Source organism: Nycticebus coucang, chromosome 17, assembly GCF_027406575.1.
Source record: "Nycticebus coucang isolate mNycCou1 chromosome 17, mNycCou1.pri, whole genome shotgun sequence".
Classification (NCBI taxonomy): Eukaryota; Metazoa; Chordata; class Mammalia; order Primates; family Lorisidae; genus Nycticebus; species Nycticebus coucang.
In genome coordinates, this window is record NC_069796.1 from 28,313,838 (window position 1) to 28,338,358 (window position 24,521).

Consider the following 24,521-nt stretch of genomic DNA (forward strand, 5'->3'; position numbering starts at 1 on the left):
TCCAAGCCAGGCTCCCCACCTCCAAGTGTGGTTCTGCTTACTAAAACCCACTTGCTTTACTCTTGAATTTAATCATCACTATTTGCTTGCCAGATACATCCAGCCACAATGTAAAGAAATACAAAGATGTAATTTAGTTCTGTATAAATCAATTTCATAGATCACGCAGCACGATTTCTGCTAATGTCAGAAAACTTAAACATGCCAATTCAAGTAATTCAATCATGTTTGCTTCAGAGTTAAGTCATTTTGAATAATATCAAGTTCAATGCAGGTGCCCTCTCCAGGACTCCCAACTTCTCATCCCATCTCCTTGGTTATGTAGCTAGGATCTTATGCACCATTACCCTATAGGAACTGGGAGATGGTTATCATATCATCATACCACATTCTGCTCTTGCTTCTGTTGAGGAACAGCATCTTGTTAATTTTCTGTCATTCTTTGTATCCTAAAGGAATACAAATTACAAAGATTACAGGAATCCTTGCAATGTGTATCCCCTTTGCCCTCCTGTTCTCTGTTAGTCATATTTGTTCCCATCTTCAGACATTGGTCTGATGTTTTCCTTCACTGCTGTGGGGTATGAAGAACTCCAAGAATCTGCCCTCTGAACATCTGCTTAGACCATTTCCTCAGCCATCCCTTGGGTACTAATCAGATGATATGCCTCCCACGGGGGTGTCCAAACTGCAACTCCTGGGCCACATGCTGATTTGGGAGCATGTTTTTTGCTTATCTGTGATGTGTGCTATCACAAAAAGTAAGCACAGACTTATTTTATTGCTGATCGGCTTTAATTAGTATTTGTGCATTTAATGTTTGGCTGAAGGCAATTCTTTTTCCAATCTGGGGCAAGGAAAAAAGGTGGAACACACCAACAAAGCTTAAGAATCTTCTTGGACCATACAAAGTAAAGAATAATTTTATCTGTCTGTTCTCAGATTAATCTAAAACCTCTGTGAAATTTATTTCAGCCTTATTCTGGAATCTTAGCCCAAGTGAGAGCAGAAAAAGAAATTTCACATTTGTATCTATCATCTTTGCTATTTCTAGCATATGTCTGTCTCTAAAACACCACCTCCTCCTCTGTAATTCACAAACTCTCCCCATTTCACGATGGCAGAAGAACTGATCTGAATTTCTCATCTGAAATATTTTAATATTTTATGGATTATATTAAGCCTATATCTTTAATTCTGTTTATTTTAACATTTGTGATAAGAAGTCAATCATTTGGAATGCAAGAAACCCTTTTCTTTGGCTCTGAAAATTGAGAGTTATGCTTTATAAAAATATATTTATTTTAAGGGCTTAATTAACTTCTTTATTCCAGCTATATTTTCCTTTCACATCAGTGTATAAACAAAGCTATTCTGCTACCTGAATAGTAAAGTAGATTAGCAGTTCAAAGAAGCATGAGAACCCGATTGATAAAATCCTATTACCTCCACTAGGCAGGTTTCCAGTAGCAAAAGAAGGAGAGTTGATGTAGTTCTTGAACATCAGTTTCTGAGGCAGAACCAGACAGAGAAGAGTGGAACCCTGGAGGGGCAGAGGAAGAGTATACAGCAAACTTAATGAGCATTGGTTTTCAGCTTCCTTTCCAATTATTTTATGTGAATATTAAACAGCATAATTCTTGTGTTATTTCAGTGCACATATATATGATATGTGCGTATACAGTTGACCTTTGAACAATGTGAATGGAGGGATGCCAAGCTCCCTTGCAGTTGAATATCTATGTATAAATTTTGACTCCCCCAGAACTTACCATAGTGTAAGCAATCAATAACACGTCTTGTATGCTATGTGTGTTATATACTGTATTCTCACAAAAAAGTAAGCCAGAGAAAAGAAAATGTTATTAAGAAACTCATAAGGAACAGAAATGTACTTACAATTCATGAAGTAGAAGCCGATCATGAGAAAGGTCTTCACATCATCATCTCCACAATGAGAAGGCTGAGGAGGAAGAGGAGAAAGAGGTTGGTCTTCCTGTCTCAGGGTGGCAGAGACGGATGAAAATACAATGTCAGAGAAACTATGCAGTTCAAACCTGGGTTGTTCAGGGGTCATTTATCTATCTATCTACATGTCATTTTCCCTTTCTATAATTTTTCCTTAAGTAATGCCTCCTGTTTTGGAGGGACTAAGGTAGGCAGCGAACTAGATCTATCTTGTATTCTAGCTATATACCAAGTGTCTACATTACCTTTTCATTTGTTTTTTACCTTCATGGTCTTCTTGACTAACCCCTATTCATTCTTCAACATGCTATTAAGATTACTGCATGGAATTGTTAAATGTTGAATGACCTAAAAACCACATGGGAGAAATGCCTCCTAAAAGCTATTTTCAGTCCTTCTAATTCAACCAAGTTTCCTCCCTATGTGGTCTTCCTTTGTTCTCCTAAAGAACCATGTTTCTACTTTCATAAATACTGTCTTAAGCTGTTTGGACTGCTATATCAAAATACTGAGTGCCTTCTAAACAATGGAAAATTATTTCACATAGTTCTGGAGGCTAAAAAGTTCGACACAAAGGTGCTAGAAGATTCTGTGTCTGGTGAGAGTCCATTTCTTCACAGATGGCCATCATCTTACTATAGCCTCCTGTGATGGAAAAAGTGGGGAAGCTCTTTGAGGTCTCCTGTGAGGGCATGAATCCCACTTAAGACCTAATCACCTCCTAAAGTCTCCACCTCCTAATACCATCACCTCGAGGATTAGGATTGCAATATATGAATTTTGGGAGGCCATATTCAGTCTAGTTTTTCTGTTTTGCTGTCCTAAAGCAAGATTGTCTTTCATCTAGAGATTTTTCTTTCAGCCACCATATAAACTATGCAATATTTTATATGTCGGTATTGTACACATTGTTTAACTTTACATTTACATCTGTTGTCTTTCTTCTTCCTCTAGGCCGTCCCCATCCTATATTGTATTTTACATTCTTTATGCATCTGTAAGAAGATTCTTCTTGTAATCTAAGTCAGGATAGCTAACATTTGCTCCACTCTTTCGTGTGCCAAGGACTGTCATAAATGTTTATATATATTATGTTGTTTAATATCAACACAACCCCACATGATACATAATGTGAATATTCTCATTTTCACAGTTAACAAACATGAGACCCACAAAGTTCACAGTCCCAACTCGCTCAGTTACTAGGCTGCCTTCCCTCTGGAACTCACATCTTAACTACTCTTTAGTATACCTCCTACATTTTCGCGCTACCCTACAAGACTCATGCAATCAGATGGGCATAATGAATATTCACCAAGGTCACCCACTTTGAAAACAAGACTTTCAATAATTAGATAGAGAACACGACACTGTCTGTGAATGTCTGTGACCCTCCCTCTCGTTACTTCACTGCTAATTTGCTCCAAGGGTAAATGAGACAAGCAGGGCTGGAAGTCACAGGAATGTTCAACAATCCTGGCTTTCCCTCACTAATGCTGGTCTGACTAACCCTACCAATGAGCACTTACTCTGTTAACAGCAAAACAACACAAAAACTGACCATCTTCCACAGGGTAAGGGGAAGAGTGGCACAGCCAGCCATGTCATCATGGCTAGGGCAAATATTTGCCCTGACAGGAATAATTGTCAGTACTAGATGTGGATTTGTTTTTCTGACCATCTCAGACAATCCTGAATGCCTTGTTTCCCATCACTGTATCCTTTACACATTGTCTTTGAACTTTATGGTGAAAAACTGAGAAAACAGATATACTTAGGAATTCATCACAAAATGATGAATGGTCAACAAAAGACTTAGGAAGGAGACCTGCAGAATGACAACTTGAAAACTTGAATGGTTATTCTATAAGATGCTCTGTAAGCTCCAAATCAGCAACTTGATTTTCATTTTTCCACAGCCAAAATAAAGAAAATCATGGCATGGTACTTTTCATTCTTTCCGTGTGTGTGTGTGTGTGTGTGTGTGTGTGTGTGTGAGAATTTCAGATTGATAGGAGGGTACAAATGTTTAGGTTATATTGTTTTCATTTCTAAGGTAAAGTTGAAGTTGTAGTTGAACCTTTACCTGGGGGTGTGCTCTATATGCTTACATTGTGCCCATTAGGTGAAAAAATCATCTGGTACAAATTTTTCTTTCATTCTTTCTAGCTATGTTTCCAGCTGATTTTGAATTTTTAATTTCCAAAGGAGGAATGCTTTAACAAGGGCGCAAAAAAATAATTCAATTGACCTGATGCTGAGGCTGCCATTTGGCCATCAGGGCTCCCTGAATCAACAAGCAAAAGGGATTGGTAGACTCTCTGTGGTAACTGATCTCAGAGTGGACATAATTGCTGTTACCACACAAAAGGGGAAGCAAGAACTGTGTCCAGAACCCAGGAATTTCTCTTGGATACCTCCTAGCATTTCCATGTCTAGTGGAAAATGTTCATGGAAGTTTTAATTAAAAACAAAATGCTACCAAGCCTCAGCTCCCACTAGAAGAAATGTTTGTATCACTCAGTCTGACCAGCTGAGGAACACGGAAATTATAAATACCAATTACGGCCTCAAGACCAACTCTAACAACCATTTGTGTTTATTTTATCTATGTATTTTTGGTTTGGGGGATTTATATTTATGTATGTTAGTCAATTTCCCTCTTCCGTTCATTCAAAATGAGTTGGTAGTGGTTAAATTTATAATTTAGTCCTCCATTTTCGGTATTTCGGATTAGAACTATGACTAAATATAAAAGAATAAACAATACTTAGATACAGATGTAGTTACTAATGGGATGAGAAATAGAAATATAGTTAGCTATATAGCAAAGTTGAGTTATTCAAGGCAAAAATGTTAAACAAGAAAAAGAGGGCACTTTTAAATGATGAAGCACATAATCTCAAATAAGGATATGATTTTCAAGATATTTATTCACACTATCATACCTCAAAAATACATAAAGCAAAAGTGCTTGTAGAAAGATACAACAGTTGGAGGTGAATTTAAATAAACACCATTCAGTTCATGATTGATGAGGTGGACCAGAATGTGTAAGGGCACATGTAATATAATAAATCATACGGTTGACCTAATCGATATATCTCAAACACAATACCCTGACAACACCTTCTGTATATGTTCCCAAGAAACTCTTAAAACAACTGAATATTTATTATGCCACCAAGAAAACCTCATTAAAGTCAAAAATGTAGAAATCATGTAGATTCTATCGATTTACTTTCTAACTTAGATAACCTAACTATTCGCAGTTATTGCACATTTGTGTAACTCCCTTTTTTTCTTTCAGCAATCATTTTGCTGTTAAAATACTTAGTAGAGGACTTGGAGAAAAAGAATGGAAATGCTTATGAGGAAATTGCTTCTGGCTTCTACAGTGGAAAGAGTAGAATCAAGTTGCTGCATATTTTCTCCCCAGGGAATAAAAATAATGCATGCCTACTATTATTTAAAGCAAGCAAGACCATTTACAAATCTTCCATTTTCTCTTAGTAAGTTTCAGATCAACTCAGACTAGTGCTAACAAGTAGAAGTTTTTCTTGGGAATGATCTTTCAAAAATTATTACTTCCTTCTATTTTGCTTCTAAATTATTTCATTCATTATAAACCAGGTTTCACAATATCCTACACTAAAGCAAACAGGCCTTAATTATCAAAATGAAGTATCCCAGCTACTGGTGTAAAGCATTTAAAAGAAAGAAGAGTTTATTCAAGTCCCCCAAATTCCAGTACATTTAGGAAGTTATTGATTACGCACGACATTCTAGATTACCAAGTGGACAGAAGGTATTTGATTTCTCCATAAAATGGTTTTCCTTAGTTCTCTAAGCATATTCTTTGTTATCTAAAAATGTACCTTGTTTCTATGTAACAATATGCATTTATTTATCATTTGACACTTAGCGGTTCCTACTGGTTTTTGCATAATCTAATAATCAGGCAATGTAATATATAATATAAATGAATGTGAACTTCAGTGCAAGCCTGAGTATAAATAAGGCACACACGAATAGTACCAAACCTTAGGAATTCAATCTTTCAGCAAATATTTAATGAGGACCTACTCCATGTCAGGGTCTATTCCAGGTGCTGAGGATAAAGCAGCGACCACCAGAAAGTACCAGGCCCTCATGCCAGTGGAGGAAACAGAAAGCAAGCAAAATGTGCAAATATAAAATTTGTCAGATTTTATGAGTAGTTTGTGCTATGAAGAAAAGTAAAGGAGAGTGAGGATGATAGGTAATAGCAGAGGGAGCAGAGGGACTCTCTTATTCCTGGTAGCCTGGGAACCCTAACAGGGTGACAGTTGAGCAGAATTACTAGTTAAGTGTGGATTCATTTGTGTGAAGCTATAGGGTAACAGTGGCTTTAGCAAAGACTCTAGGAAGTATAACATCTCACACTGGGAGTGTGCTTGAGTTCAGAGAACCAGTGAGGCTCCTGAGGTTGTAAAGTAGCAAGAGGGTGTCGGGTGGGGGAGACCAGGCCTTGGAGGGACAGAGGAGCCATACCAGATAGGGCACTGTAAGACAGTGCTGCGGGCGTCAGCTCAGTGAGATGGGCAGCTTTGGAGATCCAAAGCAGAGCAATAATGAGAGCTGACTTAGACCTTAAAAGATGACAGGGGAGCTCAAATATGCAAGACTATGAACAGAGCCTCGAAAGTTGCCTGAAAGCTGTCATATTGGGTGGAAAAATATACAAAAGACAGGAAAAAAAAGTGTCTTTAGTGGAAATAACGTGTGGCCAGTTGCTGTTGGATAGAACACATAAGCAAAAATGGAAAGTGAGGGCAGGAGCTAAGGTCCTGATTCTAGGGCTGAAAATCAGAACTGCAGAAATGAAGCTTGTGGTGGTTGTTTTATTACAGGCAACTTCAGCCTGAGGTCTCCAGAAGAGGCAGTCAAGGGTTTCTCCTTCCTAATTCTTCCAGTAAGACACATTCCCTTACTCACCTACATCCATGAGCACAGGAAAGACTAATTTAAAAAAACGAAATTTGGTAGGACTTGGAGCCAAATATCAGTTATATTATTGCCTGTGGCTGATTGATCTATTAAATCTTTCACCTATTATCAGGCTGAAGATATCACTCTTTGTAACTCTCTTCAATATCCCCACACGATATACAACTTGGGAGATAATTTAATTGTTCTGTATTTGCATTTTAACATTTCTAAATCTCTCTTTTGTGGTATTCTACATACTTTTCATATTGCATTCCGGTTATTTATTGGCAGTTTGTGTTCATCACTAAATTTTGAGCAATTAGACAGAAGGAATCATGTCTTATTCATGTTTGCATTTCACAGCTACTAGGATGGCACATGGCATGTAGGACTTGCAGGGTCAATTGTAATTTAAACATATTTCTAGAAACAAGGAAGCAAGTCATTATAACTTTTCTCTTCTAGATCTATTTTTTTAAATCATCATCTTAAATTACTTATCCACTTTTAATTGGAGAAAAAACTCTAAATTGGCTTATTATTTTTTATAGGTTTATAGGCTTGATTTTAAAAGGAAGAATTAACATTTTCTTTTGAGAGTTCAGCTTTTAATTAACAAAGAATCAAATTTCTTTTAAAGAGGCAAAAAATATCGTGGTCTGTATGACTTTAAAATGACTTGATAAACAATGTGTGTGTGTATATACACCTTTGTGCGTATACATACATAATTATATTGAATAGATAAAAGAATTATAAAAATAAATCTATAACACATCACTTAATAATTATGCTATTTATTTTTATTGAGCAATTACTCCATGAAATAACTGTTCTAAGTGCTTTGTAAACTTATTATTTAAACCTCTTCACTGTCCTATTTTTAATTCTTTGTACCAATTAATACTAAAATACAGAAGACACAGATTGTATTCTATAAAAATAAAAATAAAAAAAATTCTAGAGTTTTTAAAACGATACAGACTGTAGGAAAATTTGGCATGTAAGTCAGAGATCTAACTCCCAAAGCTTAACAGGGCCCAGAGGGGCAAGTTCTACTCAATTTTAAAAAACAGATAATCTGTGATTCAAACTGCTTTGATTAAAAAACATATATATTGAATTTTTTCCAAATCATTTATAAGGCAGAGCAAAATCAATTGAGGATATCACACATACTGAAAACTGCCTTTTAAATTCTTCTATAGAAATGTAAATATTGTAAATTCAGGCAAGTAAAATCCATAGCATATTAGGAGCAAATGAGTTTAACTGAGGGAATCCAAAAAGATGGCTCGTGATTAGGAAATTGCATTAATATAATTGACTATATTATCGATGTAAAATTGTGATTATATAGAAAGATTAATAAAAACCGATCAAATACAGTTAAGCTCCAATTTGACAAATGCAAAAACAAAACACTTAGCAAACTAAAAGTACAAGGAAATTTCATTTATAAAGGGTGTTCTGCCAGAAATCTATGAAAAATACAACTAGAGGTAAAACAAGCTATGTACAAGCAATGAACGTTACTACTGTACAATGTTATTTTGCATTGGAGCCACTACAACATGACAAGAGAAAATATGAGGTAAAAATAGTAAAAAGAAAATATTTCATTGCCAAAACTTTTTTAAGTTAATATCTGGTACATATGTCCTCCAAGCTAAAATATGAAAGTATATTAATACCTACTTTGTACTATTTCTAAATATTGAAGATATTTTTCCCCGTAAAGCATTTATCAGAGCCTTACACAGAATAAGTAATCAATTACCCATCATCATCATTACCATCTAATTTCAGAGTCCTCAAGGTTAATTAAAGGCCACCATGTCCGTGATAATTGAATACATTTAAAAGGACTGATCTGAAACTCCTAAAATTAAAGAAGAAGATTGAACATATCCATCATTTATAACCATAAACTCAAAAAGACATGGAGAATGGGGGGTTGTCAAAAAATTAGAAGATGGGCTCGGCACCAGTAGCTCAGTGGGTAGGGCATCAGCCACATGCACTGGGTCTGGTGGGTTCGAACCTGGCCTGGGCCTGCTAAACAACAACAAAATAGCCAGGCATTGTGGCGGCCACCTGCAGTCCCAGCTACTTGAAAGGCTGAGCAAGAGAATCACTTAAGCCCAAGAGTTTGAGGTTGCTGTGAGCTGTGACATGACAGCTCTCTACCCAGGGTGACATAGTGAGACTCTGTCTCAAAAAAATACATATATTAGAAGGTGAAAATTACTTAAATAAGCCATAAACACTTAAACAGAATAGAAATTTCCTCCTGAATATGGAGATTGTTGATCCTAAGACCCTCTGGAAGAGCGGATGAGAGGTGTGACACTGAGGTAAGGTACAGCACTGTAGTTTAGTCATCTTTTTAAAAAGGAAGATTTATAAATCCTCTCTTCCACCACATAACCAAACATTTGTAGCTGTCTCCTACACTGCTCCCTACTCCTCACCACAAGATGCTGGATATGTTTTACTTGTGAGAGTAATTTACTCGAAAGACACTACCAGATGCATGATGAAAAAAACTTCATGCCCAGGGTTAAAAGGACTATAATTTTAACTTTTTGGTTTTCCATATGTGAAAAAAGCAATACTTTAGCTTGGTGCTTGTGGCTCAGTGAGTAGGGCATTGGCCACATACACTGAGGGCAGCAGGTTCGAGCCCGGCCTGGCCTGCTGAACAACAATAACAACTGCAACTCGCTTGAGCCCAGGAGTTTGAGGGTGCTGTGAGCTGTGACGCCATAGCACTCTACCAAGGGCAACATAGTGAGACTGTCTCAAAAAAAAAAAAAAGTAGTACTTTGAAATGCAGTTATATCTTTGTTGAAGTGAAATATTCTCTAAGTGTGTAAAAACTTTGACAGATAAGAGTCTTTATTCAATACAGCAGAAATGGTAAATCTAAAATCACAAATACTTTATAATTTAATTCTTTCCAGAAATACTGGTCACCAACATGTTGAAGATTTAGCTGAGAATTTCCAGAATAAGTTGCATGAGAAAGTTAAATCATTTGTGCCCTTTTGAATGGGAAGTATTGAGAATCCAGGCAGAAGTAATTCCATCTAGGTAACAGTATTTATTCTTAAAACATTTCTTGCATGATCAAAAATGTTTCAACATGGTGATTATGACAAACATACCCTAGGAAGGGATTATATCTTTGTTTTAGGGCCCAGCACAGTGGCTCACACCTTGTAATCCTAGCTCTCTGAGAGGCTGAGGCTGGTGGATTATCTGAGTTTAGCAGTCGAGACCATCTTAAGCAAAAGTGAGACCCCTCTCTACTAAAAATTGAAAAACTAGCTGGGCATTGTGGCCGGCACCTATCTTCTCAGCCACTTTGGAGGCTGAGGCAAGAGCATCATTTGAACCCAGGAGTTTGAGGTTGCTTTGTTTTAATAAACATCTTATAAATTTTAACTATAACTAGTCAAAATTCGTAAGAGTGCCTAAGCTGATGGGGCTGAGAAATCTTGCCTCTAACTGGATCTGTTGTAAAATTAAAACATAAGAAGAAAACATTTTGCAATTGTATCATTCCCAGAATGAAATGATGTTCAAAAGTTCAAAAAGCAGCTTTTCATACAGGATTTAGGATCCTCTGAACTGCAAAGAATAAAAAAATGTAATTTAAATTGGCTTCAAAATGGTAAAAAAAAAAAAAAAAAGTTACATGCAGAAGTCCAGAGAAAGGTAAGACTTAAGGTTGGTGGATTCAAGACCTCAGCATCTCATTAAATACCATAGGAATCCTCAGTGTCAATTTTATACTCAGGCTTTCACAAGATGCCTGATTGATGAGGTGTTGAAAACACTTCCAGAGGTAGATGAGAAACCGTTCCTGAAACCAATTACTGGAAAGTGGAATTATGCTTAAAACAGTGAAGCTTGCCTGGGAAGCAGGAAGTTGGGTCACCATTCTCTGAGATACATGAATACTTAGAAGAGGAGATTTTCTAAGGGGGGATGGAAGGGAAAGAGGGAGAGAGAGAGAGCGCTCTATTGAGATGGAAAAAAAAGGTAAATAGATACCAGGTAAGAACAGACACTGTTATCTTAGATGTGTTCTCTTGGCTTGACCTGGGGACAGTTCAGTCTTGATTGATGAACTGCTAGCACAGTAAGTGGTTGGCACCACTAAACAGAGGTTGGGTGGTTTTGTTATGCAATGGTGCTGAGTCTTTTCATAACCATCTGTGAACAGTGAAAATCAGCTAATTTATAAAGACTGGGTCAAAAACTTTTGAATGAACATTGTTATAACCCAATGAAATCCTTTAAATATTTCTTGGCAAGGTCTTCAAAAAGAATTTACACCCAATATATACTCTGATTTGCACATTCCTAGTGAGATTGTGACCCTGAGAAAATGTAATTTGGCAAAGCACAAGCTAGTCTGCTTTCCTTAGCAGAAGTTGGTTTCCAGAATGAAAGTGAGGGCCTGAACCAAATTGTAAAAATTTGGTCTTAAACACCAGTTTTCATTTAAAAAGTTTATTTGACTTCAAATTTTCTGAAAATAAATTATAATTTTCAGTTCATTTTCTCTTAAAAAATTGACAGTGTGCATAAAAAACTACTAAAGTATGCTATTGAATTATAGGACTATAGACTACTAAAACTAAATAGGAATTTCATAGAATACTCATAAAATTAGATACCAGAATTCTATGAATATTTCAGGAGTAATTTCCTCCAAAATACAAATCATCCTGTAAGATTTTATCCATGTTCATGAGTACCTATATTTGTGTACTACTGTCTTCAACTAAGAAACTACTTAAAATAAATATGGTTCCAAGTTAAAGGATTGAAAACTGAAATAAGATTTTGTATATTTGATTGCAATAGAAATATGTTAGGTATCAGACTGCAAATATCAAAGTAGTAACATGCCAATAAAGAAAAACTTAGAAACTAAGTATTATTATACTTAAAATTATAATCTCCACATTACCTATGTTTGTTTTGCTAAATGCTTATACTTAGATCATATTTCTAGTAGTTGGATTTTTTTAAAATATGTGCTGCTTTTTGCATTTGAATTATCTCTCTATAGACATTTTAATTTATGTCTTTGTTTTAGATCTAAATGAGTTCTTTTATCTTAAAGACAGTCAAAAATGTACATGTATGACTGTGAAATAATTCTGCCTTGATTCTATGAACATTGCTTTCTTAATCGCAGGGCTCTGTTGAGGCTATTTATTAAGTGATTTACAGTTAGATTTTGTGATGGAGCTACCTTCACTTAGTTCTAATTCTTACCAGAGGTTTTGTTTAATTTTATGTGTAATATGACTGGGATACAAGGTGACCAGATATTTGTTTAAATGTTATTCTACGTGTGTGAGAGTGTTTCTAGATGAAATTAATATTTGAATTGGTAGACTGAGTGAAGCAGATTACCCTTCCTAATGTGAGTAGATTGCATCCAATCCATTCAATCCCTCGAAGACCTACATACAACAAAAGCCTGAATAAAATGGAATTTTCTCCTGCTTTACTACCTTGGGCTGTGATAATGAGTCTCTTCTTTCCCTTGGACTTAAACAGAAATGTCTCCTTTTCCTAGATCTCACATCCTTTAGCTTTGGACTGAAACTATATTGCCAGCTCATTTGAATTTCCAGCTTGCTTTAGATCTTGGGACTTGTTGGCCTTCATAATTGCACAAGCAAATTCTTTCAATAAATGTCTTTACACACACAAACACACTATTGATTTTGTTTCTCTGGAAAACTCTAATAACACTTTAAACCAGTTTTATTATCCCTTTGCTTTTAGCAAAAACTAAATTAGGCCTATGATTGGTTTCATGTTTATTCTCTTAATTTTAGTTAGGTCCAATATTTCTTCATAGCCTATTAATGCATTATTTCTCAAACTTGGGGACCATGATTAAAATGCCCTCTGCTATAGTAGATCTTGAGTATGGCATTAATTTCTGCATTTCTAGCAAGCTGTCAGCTAATACCACTGCTGCTCAGTAGTTAGGTGACTGAGCTTACCCCTAAACTTCGACAATGCATTAAGAATCACTTCTGCAGAATTGCATCTCAACATAGATGTTACTTTAAATGAGATTGAATTTTTCAGAACCACCTATTGCCATCTAATTACAGGTTAGAAAAAAGTGAAAACCTACATTGGCAAGGCATTCCACACTCAAGAAATAGCTATATCATACTTTCAAAGAAAATTATTAAATTTATTTCCAATAATTTCCACAAACATTTATGACTTCTTCCATAGAATTAAGTTAGAAGAAATACAAAAGGAATTTAACTTGGAGTAATCCATAGGAAAGAGAAAAAAAAAAAAGAAGTGCATAATGTGATCATGATTTACTCCAAGGAGAGTGAAGGATTTCAGATTGTATCTTTTGGCCTTTAATAACCATTCAAGATACAAAGTCCCATATCTTGCTGTGTGGTGAATATTTGTCTCAAAATAGCAGGGTGCAGTTTTTCTCACTGAGAGAGAAAAAGGGGGTTGTTGCAGGAGATGCAACAACAAAATTTCATATTAAGGGGAAGTGCCTGTGGCTCAATGGAGTAGGGCTCTGGCCCCATATACCGGAGGTGGTGGGTTCAAACCCAGCCCCGGCCAAAACTGCAAAAAAAAAAAATTCATATAAGAATTTCCAGGTATTTTGGACTCTGTTTTGCATAGCAGTAGGTATAGCAGTTTAGTAACTTCTCTAGGGTTTTATTTAAAATCAGACTTTGTCATAATAAATCTTAATGCCATTTGCTTACCCAACCTTTAGAAAATATTTTCATTGGCACAAATACACTGATAGGGTATTTGCAAGATTTTTGGAGGTAATCTTACTTAAAATGTGATTCTGAAGACAAGTGTGAAAATACACTTTTGGTTAGCAGTATGTGGCAAATAAAAATAGGTCTAAAATTCTTTATGTAACCAAGGAGGTAAAAGATCTCTGAAAGGAAAACTACAAAACACTGACAAGAAATCATAGATGACACAAACAAATGGAAAACATCACATGCTTGTGGATTGGAAGAATCAATATTGTTAAAATGACCACACTGCCCAAAGCAATCTATAGATTGATGCAATTCCTACCAAAATACAAACATCATTTTTCATAGAATTATAAAAAACCATCCTAAAATTCACATGCAACAACAACAAAAAAGGAATCCAAATAGCCAAAGTAATCTTAAGCAAAAAGAGCAATCTGGAGGCATAACATTACCAGACTTCAAATCTTACTACAAAGCTACAGTAATCAGAACAGCCCAGTACTGCTATAAATATAGACACATAAATTAATAGAACAGAATAGCAAAACCAGAAATAAAACCAAATACCTACAACTAAGTGATTTTCAACAAAGTTGACAACAACATATATTGAGCAAAAGGACACCTTATTCAATAAACCGTGGTGGGACAACTGGATAGCTATATGTAGAAGAATGAAACTGGATCCCCACCCTTCACCATATACAAAAACTAACTCCAGATGGAGTAAAGACTTACAAGTAATAGCTGAAACTATAAAAAAGCCTAGGAAAAATTCTTCTGAATGTTGGCCTATGCCAACATTATGTCTAAGACCCCTCCAAAGCAAATGTAATCAAAACAAAAATAAGACTTAATTAAACTATAAAACTTCTGCAGAGCAAAAATAATCAATAGAAAACACAACAGAATGGGAGAAAATACTTGAAAACTACGCATCTGACAAATGACTGATATCTAAAATCTACATGGAACTCAAACGACTCAATAAGAAAAAAAGAAATAACCAAACAAAAACTATTGAAAAGTAGGGAAAGGACATGAACAGATACTTTTTATAAGAAGACATAAAAATGACCAACAAACACAAGAAAAAAACATTCAGCATCACTAATCACTAGAGAAATCCAAATTAAAACCATGATGAGATACCATCTTACATGCCATTTTTAAAAAGCCAAAACAAACAAACAAACAAAACAAAAAAAGATATTGGCAAAGGTGTGGAGAAAAGAGAGTAAGTGTTAAATGTTAATTAGTACAATTTTTGTGGAAAAGATCTGGAGATGTTTTAATGAACTAAAAATAGATCTATCATTTGATCCAGCAATTCAACTACTGGGTATCTAATCAAAGGAAAAGAAATAATTGTACAGAGAGAATACCTACATTTTTGTGTTTAGCACAGCACTATCCAATAATCAGAGATGATGGATATTATCTATGATGGATATTAACATGTAACATATTAATGCATTAAGGATAGATATTATCAACTGGATAAAGAAAATCATGTCCTTTCCCTACTTTTCAATGGTTTTTGTTTGGTTATTTCTTTTTTTCTTATTGAGTTGTTGAGTTCCATGTAGATTTTAGATATCAGTCACCTCCAACCATAGAAAGGGAGGAAAAAATGTCCTTTGCAGCAACATGGATGAATTGGAGGCCATTATCTTAAGTGAAATAATTGAGAAACAGAAAGTCAAGCACCATATTCTATAAAGAGGGAGCTAAATAATGACTACACATGGACATAATGTAGTGGACATGGAATAATAGACCTTGGAGTCTCGTAAAGATGGCAAGGTAGAAGGGGGCTATGGGATGAGAAATTACCTAGCATTACTATGTGCATAAATTGGATAAAGGTAACACAAAAAGCTCAGACTTCCCAAACAATACAATCGCATAATAAATCTGCATATGTACCTTACACATGTATAAATATACATAAATAAAAATGCTGAAAGTCCTTTTAGTTGTGGAGCTCCTTATTTGCTAGGTGGATACCTGTTTGCGGGTCTGTGAAGTTTGCGGGTCTGTGTAGGTAATGTAGAGCACAGAAACTGACCTTGAGGTTTTCTTTGATAAGTAAATAATCAAACTGAATGTCAGGAAGGACCACACTAATAAAGCTTTCAACCTAAAACCTGTGTCATTTTAATATCTACAAGACATCTGGCTAAGTATAATTTTTTGCGCAATATCCTTGGTTCTAGATAATCAGCCTCACAATTTAACAGGCACATTTCTTTCTTATTTCAAAAGACAGTTAAAATGTCAAGGTTAGATTTTCATTTTATTTCAGACAGTGATCACAGTCCATAAGATATCTCTGAAAATTAAAATAAGTAATACCATACAGTGAGGTAGAAAATAAGCATCTATTACCTGATTATAGAATATAACACTCTTTGCGAGAAAATCAGAACTTTTTGAAAAATATGTGAAATATAGACACAAATATATATTTTTTATGAAATAAAATATATAGAATTAGAATTGTTGATAGTACTGCCACAAATACTAGCTGGGAGAATATTTCTGCCAACTTTGGAATTTGCTCAAAAAATATAACTTTGAGAAAGAAAACTCAACCATATGAATCTAGTGTTCCTCCTGAGTAAATAAAATGTACAAACTTTATTTCATCATGCAATTAAAAAAGATTAATCACATGATCTTCTGCCTCTGACAGAATGGCAGACTTGGTTGCCTAAGGAAGCTCCCACAACAAAATGTAAGGAAAAGAGAATCTTTAATGTAAAGGAACTGGTGAGAATAAAATGGAAAATGTATGTAAACCTAAAAGAGCATTGCATAAATATAGACACAATAACAGAATTACAGAATAACAGCAGCATGTAAGCTAGATGGGCATGATTAGCATTAAAATATCTTAAGAGTCATCTGTTTCCTAGAGAGGGTTTAACAAATTGTTTAGTATTATAATTTTTTCATAAAAGTCAAAACAAAAGCTAAAAGAAACATCGAATATACATTTCTAAGACAATCAGGAGAAAAAACAAAACCAAACATAAAAAATATAGTACAAGTAAATATGAATGGGTTAACAACCATAATAAAAATGAATGGATTATAAATAAATCAGATGAAAGGAAGAAGATAAATAAATAAATAAATCAGATGAAAGGAAGAAGATAAATTAATTAGAATGTGGAAATATAATTAGAAAAAAACATAATGTACAATAAGCAAAAATAATGAAAACAAAACTATTAGGTGCTTAGATGGGTATTAGATGGAAAGGTATTAAAGAAGTTCTAAGTAAATATGTAAGTATTCCAAATTTATGTAAAGACATAAAATCATAAATTTTTAAGTTTATCCCATCAAATTTTTAAGTTCAAACTAATTCTATCAGAATTCCAGGTGGTTTTATATGCAACTTGGAAATCTCTTAAAATTTATATGGAAGCATGAAGCCCTGTTTTCTCGTTTTGTTTTGTTTTGTTGTTGTTGGTTGGGTTTGTTTTGTGTTTTGAGACAGAGTCTCACTTTATTGCCCAGACTAGAGTGCCATGGTGTCAGCCTAGCTCACTGCGACCTTAAGCACCTGAGCTCAAGGGATCCTCTGGCCTAGGCCTGCCACAGTGCTAGGATTACAGGCATGAGCCGCCACACTCAGCCACTAAAACTTTCTGAAGGAAGAGAGTAAATGTGAGAAACTTGCCCTATAAATTATAACAACCTTCTTAAATTATAATAATTAAGATGTATAGAGGTCTAGGCTTAGATGAAATACCAAAATCTTCTAATAATTCATGTGAGGCCAACACTAAGCAATCAGAATGGACTTTTGATCAATCAGAAGAAAGATCTAACACGTTAGAGTAAATAAAATATGATGTGTAAGGGTATATTGACAAAATACCAGCTCTGGGCAAAAGGTTAGACAAATAAATCCCTCACCTTGTAAGGGGAGAAAGCTATTCCAGGCTTCTGTATTGCTAAGAGAGGTCACCAGTGAAGCAAACCATGAACAGAGCCACACAGGGTATGAGCTGTGCAGAGCAGCAGAATGGCAATGACAGTCTGTAAAGAGCTGCAGACTCTTAGCTGAGTCCCACTGGCCCCATTGGAGTAATGAGAGGAAGACAGGACTCAACAGGCGGTTTCATGAAACTGGACATGGTGGGAAATTGAGATATTGCCTTGAGTACTCCAAAACGTACGTGGGCCTCACAGACTCTTAGGATCTTTGACTGCAAGTAGGTAACAAGAACAGCACTATTTGATACAAATGCATGTAGGTTCTCATGCATACCTACTGCAGTCTCCTGAAGTTGTAGTTGGAATGATTGTAGTTTGGGGCCACATTTTTTGTGCATCACATTTTATAAGTTACAGGGGGTTATTTGGCTTATTCACTATCACAAAACATATCAGTGTAGGGTGTAACTTAAAAATTAGGCATTCCAACTGACAAGCAGTATTTTCTTCTGTTATACCATCTTGTGACTGCATTTAAGAAATAATTCAAATTGACTATGACCCTCATTAAGGTAAGGTTGTTTCAGATTTTTCATTTCACTGTTCTCAGTCCAGCAGTTGCCATAACTAAGAGATCAATACATACTTTTTGAAAGGAATAATAAGCTTTTGAATAGCTCAATTTTCTATACTGGGTTAAATGGTATCTTCCCAAAACACATTTCAAGTTAAAATCTCAAAATATGACCTTTTTTGGAAATAGGGTCTTTGCACACATAGTTCAGATGAAATCAGACCAGAATAGAGTTCTAAATTCAATGACTAGTGTCCTTAGAAGAATGCCACTTGAAAACACAGAGGAACACACAGAAGGCAGCTCAGAGTTTCTCCAACAATTTCCTCAGTTTGTTGATTGAAATTTGGGACCCATGGTTGACCCTCACTGGGAAAGTTTGAGTTGCTAAAACTTTCTTGGTATGCCATAGAAGATGTCTCCAGGTTTAAGGATATCAGAATTCAAAAATGAATTTTTCATGTAAATCATTTACTCATCTCCTAACTAGGTGCTCCAGAAGGGTCCAGAGAGCAGTTCCTTCCCCCAGTTTGTGAGAAATAAGCATCAGATTCCTCCAGGAATTCGTTCACAGCAAATGACAATGGATCTTCTGCCATCAACTATGAATCCTGATTTCAGGGAGGTGTTAAATTCCCAGTGTGCCAGAGACCAAGTGGTGGCACAAAACTGCCAAAGACAAGTTGGGCATTGTTACTATAACAGGTGGCAGAGGAGAAGCAGGAAGGTTTGACCCACAGAGAATGTTAGTGTTGGCTAAGTGTTCCAGTGTCTCTACAACTGAAATACATGGGGCAACATATTGGAGTATTACTTGATTTGAATAATAAACAATTTATAACCTGTAAAACAGAAGTATGAATTGAATCCCTCCAGCTAATCTCCACATTCAGGCCAATTCACCTAAATACCCAGAGACCCATACTCTACATTTATACTCCTAAAGAAAAGATCTCGCTGTGCATGAATGATTCCTATTTACTAGATTTCTAATTTTTCTTTGTTGGATACTATCTTTATTTAAAATTTAGATATTTTGTTTATTATGGGTTTTAGATTAATTTTTACTATTAACACATTACATTAAAATATCATTAATTATTCATTACTGATTATTAATCAAATATCATTATTATTATTATTATTGCACCCCATAAAGTTTTGCACCAGTCACAAGTACCAATGTCTCACTCAGTTCCTTGTGTCCAATCCCTGTATCCAGCTCCCCCAGTTCTTCCCCAGAATCTCTGAGACACATGTAGGGCTCTGTGAGGGAGGGTACCAGTTTCTTCCGAAAGTACCCCACATGGTTGAGATTGGAGGTGGTGAGAAGTAGACATAAGTTAAATTTGGACCTTGCAGTTCCAGTTTGATGTGAGGGGGTTTCAGGCTAGTGTGTTCTCATTCTCTCCCTGCTTCCCATTGTTTCTTTCGTTCTAACTTGTGGCCCTCCTGTCCCAAAGTATCTTCAGGCCCATGACCAGACACAGAAGCAACAGATTTTCACAGACTTCTTCACCAGATTCCACAATTGTGTAAGGTCTAATCAGTAGAGCAAAGCCTGTATTCCATATCTTCACAGAGGTTATACTTAGCTGTTTGAACCCTGGCCAATGCCCCCTCAGAATGCCTGGTTGCTTATTCATTATATTTCCTTTTTTGGAAGATCTTCAGTACTCCTTGAGCAATTCTATCCTTCTAGCTTTCCAGAAATGCTGAGAAGTATTTGAACTTCAGCAGCAGATACCACTTGACTTCTTTGCCAGCAGAATTCTCAATTTCATTTGCATAAGCACCTAGCAGATGCTCCCTGACTGCTCACCAGATGTGACCAGACATATCCAGCTTTTCCTTACTCAAACTATAATGCCAGACTACTAACATTGTATGACTCTTTAAAATACAAACCAAGTTAGTGTATAGTATAGGATGTGGCTTCCGAAGTCATTCAGATATGTAAATACATTATCTTTTATGGACTGTTCACCAAGGAGGTGTAAGTTGTTTTTGGTATTTACTTATAATCATACTTGTCATGCGGGCTTTCTTCTTTTCTGAATAAAATAATCTATTCCCCAAAATATACAATATTCTAGATTTACCACCTGTATATCTTTCTGGGGTCTGCTATAACAAAGTACAGAAAACTGAGTAGCTTAAAATAACAGAAACTTATGCCTCAGTTCTAGAGGCTGGAAGTCCAAAATCAAAGTGTTGTCAGGGCCATACTCCCTCTGAAACCTGTAGGCAAATCATTCCTTGTCTCTTCCTAGCTTCTGTAGTTTGTTGAAAATCTTTGGCATGCCTTGCCCTATACCTGCATAGTTCCAATCTCTGCTTTTATACTTATATGACATTCTTCTTGTGTGTGAGACCATGAATGTGTGTATGTGTTCATATAAGGACACTAATCATATAGGATTAGGGGCCCCGCCTATTACAGCATAACCTACTTCATCCATGTTAACTAATTACACCTCCCACAATCCTATTTCCAAATAAGATCACATTCTTGGTTATTGGGGGTCAGAACTTCATCATAACCCTTAATCTTTTCATTGAGGTGTGGGGCACAGGTCAATCCATAATACCATCACTGTCAGCCGCCTCTGGCTCTTCCTAACCTTCCTTCCTTCTTTAAAATGTAGTATTAAATATTAAAATACTTTAAATTGAGTTAGATCAAAACAATATAGTGGAATTATCACTTTCTTCTGTTACTCACTGCATTATTTCATTTATCCAACAAATATTAAGATGTTATTCCAAGTTTGGCATCCTGGTTGTGCCAGGGATACCCAAGAACAGATAAGAGACAAAGTCACTACCTTTATCAAGTTTATATTCTAATTGGGGGAGGGAAGCAGTAGGCATACAGAATTTTGTTAGAATTTCAACTGTCTCTAAGTGCTAAGAAAACAAATAGAGCAGGGCAATTGAAAAGCAATGATGGTGAGAGCTTTTTGAGAAATGAAGAGAGAGCAAGTAAAAGGGCTTAGAGGTGGGAGTATTTGTAGGGAGGATGAAGGATAGCAAGCAGGCAAGTGCGGCCAAAAGACATGAATGAGCAGTGAAATGAAAGGAGGGTAGAGACGTGATCCAGCCTAGGAGGCTAGGTCATAACATTATTATCCCAGATGTGAATTTAGTAAAAGGCTTTTGAGCATCCAAGCCACATGGCATAATACATTTCAGATGCCATATTGAGAAGTGGCTGTGGTAGAACAATAGGGAAATTCGAAACCCCCATTTGGGAGCCATTTACAGTAGTGAAGGTGAGAGATCAATGATAACATGGGCCCATGTAATAGTCAATGGTGTTGATAGCCATCAAATTTGGGATCCAGATTTGGGACAGGGGCCTTTACAATTTGGTGATGGATGGAAGAGTAAGGGAGAGGAAAAGCTGAGCTGTAGAATATTCTAATACTTAGAAGTCTGGAAGGAAAAGAGGACTCGATAAAGGATATTGAGAAGTGGCCTGTAAAATAGAAAAAAAAAAAGGAGAGAGTGAAAGAGAATAAGAGAATGAGGGCGTCAGAGAGCAAAAGAGTAAGAGGGAAAGAGATAATCAAGTGCCAAGCAAAGTGTTTCAGAAAGAGGGGTAATGAAATGGGCTGCCTTTACTGAGCTTACATAGATCAAGTAAGGTAAGCACAGAGAACCGACCATTACAGGTGGCTGGTGAGGTGGCGTTGAGCAGTTGCCGCAGAATTTCAAGAGAAAGTACAAGCTGAGGTAAAACTGTGAATGAAGACAATTCTTATCACAATCACTATTGCAAAGCAAATATTATTGAAACACATTCCCACCAGTTTTATTTCCAGAAGTTAACTCCTTTCAAATTGTCTCACCAGCTGTTTTCTGAGGCTTTCCAGATGGCTGATGGGCACGTTCCCAAGAGCAATTTCCTAAATGTCTGTCCCTTCAGCCACCTCATCCATTCTCTGACTAGTTATAAATACTACCTTCATAAAAACTAACTGAAACACAATAATTAAAAATTTTTGTGAGAGGTTTTTAAGAAAAACTAGAGAACTAGACTTGGTTAAGTTTTTGTTTTCCTTTTTTTTTTTTTTTTTTTGTTCTTTTTTACAAGGTTACTTCATATGTTGGGTCATGACTTCCATCCATAAGTGCAGGCTATTTGGTCATTTATTTTATCATAATGCTAGCAAAAAAATTGTTGGATTTGAGTTATGTTTTATTTCCTTGGTTTTGTATGTATCCAATAGTTTTGTGTTAGTGCCAAATTTTATTTTTATCTTTTTTTATTAAATCATAGCTGTGTACATTGATATGATCATGGGGCATCATACACTAGCTTCACAGACCGTTTGACACACTTTCATCACACTGGTTAACATAGCCTTCCTGGCATTCTCTCAGTTACTGTGCCAAGACACTTACATTCCACATTTACCAAGTTTCACATATACCCTTGTAAGATGCACCACAGGTGTAATCCCACCAATCCCCTTCCCTCTACCCACCTCCCCCCCCTCCCCTCCCTTTCCCCCTTCCCCCTATTCTTAGGTTATAACTGGGTTATAGCTTTCATGTGAAAACCCTAAATTAGTTTCATAGTAGGGCTGAATACATTGGATACTTTTTCTTCCATTCTTGAGATACTTTACTAAGAATATGTTCCAGCTCCATCCATGTAAACATGAAAGAGGTAAAATCTCCATCTTTCTTTAAGGCTGCATAATATTCCATGGTGTACATATACCACAATTTATTAATCCATTCGTGGATCGATGGGCACTTGGGCTTTTTCCATGACTTAGCAATTATGAATAGGGCTGCAATAAACATTCTGGTACAAATATCTTTGTTATGATGTGATTTTTGGTCTTCTGGGTACATGCCCAGTAGAGGGATTACAGGATTGAATGGCAGATCTATTTTTAGATCTCTACGTGTTCTCCATATCTCTAAGCTATTTGGGAGCATGAGGCAGGAGGATCAATTGAGCCCTGAAGTTCAAGGTTACAATCAACTATGATCGAGCCACTGCTCTCCAGCCTGGGCGACAGAATGGGATTCTGTCGCTAATATATAAATAGTTAAATAAATAACACATTTTAAAAGAATGCATTGATCATTGAATACCACCCTGGATCCACTGGTATCTAAATCAGGAGAAATTTTTGCAATACGTGGTGCTTTTCATTGATTTCTCAAAGCATTTCTGTAACCTTTTCCTGAGACTTTGGGACAAAATAGAGAAATGTGACTTATTGCTATGTCCAAAGGTTCAATTGACTAAAGTCACAAACTCAAACTTGAAAATAAAATTTAGAAGTTTGTATAAAATTTGGCACTAGTGGAGAAAAGGGAACACTGGTGCCAAATTTTATACGAACTTCTAAATTTGGCACTAGTGGGGAACACTGGTGCCAAATTTTATACGAACTTCTAAATTTGTCACTAGTGGAGAAAAGGGAACACTAGTGCCAAATTTTATACGAACTTCTAAATTTTATTTTCAAGTTTGAGTTTGTGACTTTAGTCAATTGAACCTTTGGACATAGCAATAAGTCACATTTCTCTATTTTGTCCCAAAGTCTCAGGAAAAGGTTACAGAAATGCTTTGAGAAATCAATGAAAGTCACCACGTATTGCAAAATTTCTCCTGATTTAGATACCAGTGGATCCAGGGTGGTATTCAATGATCAATGCATTCTTTTAAAATGTGTTATTTATTTAACTATTTATATATTAGTGACAGAATCCCACTCTGTCGCCCAGGCTGGAGAGCAGTGGCCCGATCATAGTTGATTGTAACCTTGAACTTCAAGGCTCAATTGATCCTCCTGCCTCATGCTCCCAAATAGCTTAGATCACAGGTACATGCTACATGCCTGGCTATTTTGTTTACTTTTTAATTTTTTTTGTAGAGACAGGGTCTCACTATGTTGCCTGGCATCAAGTGATCCTTCCACCTCAGCCTCTGGTCGTGGCAGGATTATAGATGTTAGCCACCACACTTGGCCTAAAAATGTTTTAGAACCAGTTTGTTTAATAGTTCTAGAGTTGTATCAGGGATCTACAATTAACACATGTTTCATGAAACTACTTTCAGAGGTCCTCAAACATTTTATACACGGGGCCAATTCACTGAATCTCAGACCGTTGTAGGACCGGGCTATAGTTTTAAAAAAAATATGAACAAATTCCTATGCACACTGCACATATCTTATTTTGAAGTAAAAAAAAAAAATGGGAACAAATACAATCACATTGCC